This window comes from Protopterus annectens, chromosome 6.part0 (assembly GCF_019279795.1).
Source record: "Protopterus annectens isolate FY-2018-M chromosome 6.part0, PAN1.0, whole genome shotgun sequence".
NCBI classification, from domain to species: Eukaryota; Metazoa; Chordata; order Ceratodontiformes; family Protopteridae; genus Protopterus; species Protopterus annectens.
This window is the reverse complement of record NC_056737.1, coordinates 714,275,189-714,279,513: the sequence shown is the minus strand read 5'-3', so window position 1 is coordinate 714,279,513 and position 4,325 is coordinate 714,275,189. Positions and strand designations below refer to the sequence as shown.

General features: G+C 35.3%; 1 protein-coding gene across 2 annotated transcripts in view; it reads right to left on the bottom strand.

The window, feature by feature from the left end:
• Positions 1 to 3,908, bottom strand: part of GNPNAT1 (glucosamine-phosphate N-acetyltransferase 1) — a 722,404-nt gene extending 718,496 nt beyond the window's left edge. Inside the window, exon 1 of one of the 2 annotated variants that reach the window (XM_044074401.1) lies at positions 3,503 to 3,908. The gene's annotated coding sequence lies outside the window, so the exon portion shown is untranslated. The remainder of the gene's footprint in view (positions 1 to 3,502) is intronic. The other variant, XM_044074400.1, reaches the window with a different exon arrangement.
• Positions 3,909 to 4,325: the final 417 nt, after the last annotated feature.

The window sequence follows — 4,325 nt, the reverse complement described above, 5'->3', positions numbered from 1 at the left end:
TCCCTGGGTTTGACATAGCTTTATATGTTAGGCAGAGATCACCTCGGAGTAGGTGATATGCTACGGAGTAAAGCTGGAGTTTTTTGAGGCAGTCAGTGTAGGGCATTTGTTTGAGGCCAGTAATCCTCTTTGTGAGGTACTTCTGTGGCCTTTCCAGCTGCTGCAGATGTCTTGTGAGGTACATTACAAAAGGGGCATTGTACTCTTATAATGGGTCTAATGAGTGACGAGTAGAGGGGAACAATGGCCTCTTTTTTCCTGGATGAGAACCCTTTTGTGATGAGGTGTGCCACATAGGACTTCCTGACTACTGTGGCAATGTGACTATCAAAGGAGAGACTACTGTCCACCTGGGTCCCAAGGTCTATTATCACGCATTCAGTGTTAAGTAGATTGCTGCCTATGTGGTAGTTCATGGGTACAGAGTTTTTACCAAAGGGGATGACACTGCACTTTTTGGCATTGAGCTTGAGGCAATGGCTCTGACACCAGGCATCTGTCTCAGTGAGGCCCTTCTGTAGGATGTCCACATCATTTATACCTGGTTCACTATCTGTACAGAGCCTAAGTATCCACTCATATTCTTTATTTTCTAGATAATTGTTTTAAGTCCCCACATTTTTATATATATTCACTATTACTCTAAAGATAAAGGTATGGTCTATTCCTTTATCTAAAATGTGATTACACAATGCATTCTTGTCATTTTTCCTTTTAATGTCAGATTTGTGTTCTATTATGCAGTCTTTTCACCTCCTTGTCGTTTTCCCTACATAAAATGATATGCATTTTTTACAGCTGAACAAATAGACCACATTAACACTATTGCAAGTAGCTACACAGGAAAAATTAAACTTCCGACCAGAGTGGGATGTATAAACTCTTCACTATTCAGTTTTTCTATATCTAAACTACTACATGCCATACAAATATAGATCCCATATTTCTGCCCCATTTTATTTTTAGCTAAGCAAAATCCTTATAAAGTTTTCTCTTTAAACTTTTTAGATTCTTATACAAAAAAAATGGTTTAGAATCTATTATATTATGTAATTCAGGCAAACAGGTCACAGCTAAAAGAACTGGCCTACAAAAATATCCTTATTTTTCCTTACTCCTTTATCTGGCATGTAATATTGTGTGTGCATGCTGGTTGAAGGTACGAGAAAATCTTTTGCTAAAACATTTACTCAAAAATTATACCCCCCACTCTTTAAACAACCCACAAATATACCAAAGTTCATCCACAAAATCATCACTGGTGGTTAAAGGGGACACTCAATCACTTGTCCCTCTGGAATATTACTTTTCATATAAACTGGGCAACTGTTTTTAAGATGTTCGCAACTGTTGACAAACATTCTTACAATGTACTCTACTTTCAAAAATCTTTGTTTTTATATCCATTGTTAAAAATCTGAAAATGTCACACCTGTACCAAACAAACAAAAAAAAATCTACAAAAAAAAAAAAAACTAGTACTTCCATTTACATCCTGAACAAATTACATACCTCCTCAGACTAAAAAATACCACAACAAATAGTTTGTAAAAAACATCTTAGAGAAGAGCGTAATATAATAATCTCACCATCTCAAGATGGTAATTTCCATTCATTACCACCCCTTCATCTGTTGAGAATATTTGTAGCTGAAAATCGTAAAACCCATTGTCCAATAAACTGGTGTTAACTGCAATTGTACTACAATCAGAATTATTTACAAAAGTCAATTTATTTTGCTACGTTAGTAAAAAGGAACGCCATTATATGACAAGTAAACATACAGGTCTCCAAGCTACTGAAAACACAATTGTAAGTCCCCTGAACTTCTCAAACAACTATTCATATCCAGCATCATAGGATTAAAACACACACACAATTAGAAATTCCTTCAGTAAAAGCAAGGGGCAAACAGGACAGGTCTGATTCCTCTTTATGAAATTTCAGCTTACTAAACAAAAACGTGGAAAATCAGCTTTAAAGTTCAAATAAAAGTAACGCTAATGTAACCCTGGTAAAACAAATCATGTAAAGCAAATTCCATGTATTATCCATTATTAATCTCATACAATTGTACAATTTAAAATTATATGCCATTAGGCAACAATTTCTCCAAAGTGTGGATAAAACACCTTTGCGATACAATAAATCTACCCCCCTTATCTGCCTTCATAAACCTTAAATTTTGAGCCTCAACTCATTAATGACCTTTCTACATTTCAGTCAGAGCAAAATTTGAGGGACACTTGAATGGTAACAGATGATTTTGCGGCTTGTAGCTTAACAATTAAAGCACAATTTTTTTTCCCCTTATTTAGTCTGTAAACCCCTTTCTGAGCAGGAATGAACTTTTCTTACTTTATTTATTTATTTATTTATTTTACACTGTGGTATGTGACAGTTGCAATGTTTACACTTACCTCCAGAAAAAGGGAGGTATGCATAAATAATCAGGGACAAACACTTGACACTTTTAACAGTACTATTAACTCTTAACATGCATTTTCTGAAGTAACACAAGAAGAAGATAATAAATTACAATAATTACAGTGAAGTGCAACTCACCACCCTCTCTCCCCAAATATTTATTTATTCCTTGTTTTCCAGGTTAGCCCCACTAGGCTAGTGGCCTATTTTCAGGCGAGACCTGAAAATGCTTGTTGCTTGTTTTGGCAGGAGAAAGTAAACTTTTGAGCCAAAAACTCAGGGATAGTTGAGAGATATGTCTGTCAGAAACATTAAATGTATAAATCAATGCAGATTACTCTTTATACAAAACATCTAATACAGAGGTATACTAAATGAAAAAAAACTATATCATCCAACAACGTAATATAAACCTATTATTCAATTATCTGAATCATGACTTAGTTCTGCAGGGGCAAAAGAGAACCATGTAAACAAATGGCGAGTGCTGGCAAAAGTACTGGGGCAAATGCATCAGTTTTCTAAGAAATTAACATTAAGACAGTTTTTTTTAACTAAGAAAAGGCACAAAGCATTAAAAATGCAATTATTAACTCTTCTAAACTGAAGAATTATTTTGAAAAGAAAAAGCGTTCTAAGTTGCCAGCAGTGATAAATGTATCAAATGAAAACATAACTCTTTAACTACCATGACTTAGGCATAGCATCATGATCTTTACCACCACATTTTCAGCCTAACACATTCAGACTACCCAAGCCTACAATTACACAAGTTAATAAATAAACTAAAACTGCTTAACGTGCTCTTCTAACTTTGTGTTATGATTTTTGAAAGGCCAGTGCTAAGACTTTTAATGTTCAGAGTTGAGCAACACACAAAAAATAAATAAATAAATAACAGCCGTACAACTTTAACATGAAGTTCTGCATTTGACAGCTCACTGTAGTATCTAAGTAACACAGCCCATTGCTGTTGCCAAAATAAAGCAACCAAGAAACATTAATAACACACAGCTGAAAACTCCCCTTCTACTTTTATCCCAGAGGTTTAAAAAAAATAACATTTAGTACCTACCGCAATGTTGTCAAAGCGGGTAAGCCCTGGGGCTATGAAGCGTACTCCGAAATAGAAATGTAAACCCACGCCCAGGAGATTCTTTACCTCCACAGACACCAGCACACACGATATCAATAAGACACCTGCGGAATTTTAAAAGCTGTATGAAACCCTTCCTAACTCAGCTCAACAGTTAACGAAAAAGCTTCCTTGTGTCAAGTCGTGTCGATGAACGACACAACTGACGTGTCACAGGCTTTACAGCGGCACGCACTGACGCACAGCCATTCCCAGAACGGCCCACTGGAGTCTTCCAAATGTTAACTTGCTGCAATGCATAAACAAGTATTAGATACATCATTTTACAACCGCAATAAAATACGGCTACTATCGTCAGTAAACTGTATCTCTTTCTCTGTTGACCATTCACATTTTACCACAATCGTGAATATGTACGGTATAATGTACCGCACCTAAAAAGTCTTCTATTTTACATGGGTGTATTTTCGTTTTTACTTCCTGCATAGTTCTTTACAGTATAGCGTGTTTTGTACGTAGAAAATAAAATATGATTTCTAACTGAAGTTGTTTGTAGGACAGTGTTGTTTTTAGTTCCACGTGGTTGTTTATTTTTAACACCTTTATTACCATACCAGTTAAGACGTAGGCACACATATATTAATAGAAAAGAATACACGCATTATACATGATTTTTCTTTCTTTGTAACAGCTTTGAATTCAACTTCTCAGCAATAAAGATTTTGCTTCATATTTTTTGTCCGTTTTTAATAAACTTGTGTATTTTTCTGGCAAATCATTAAAGACTGAAGTCAGAAAACGA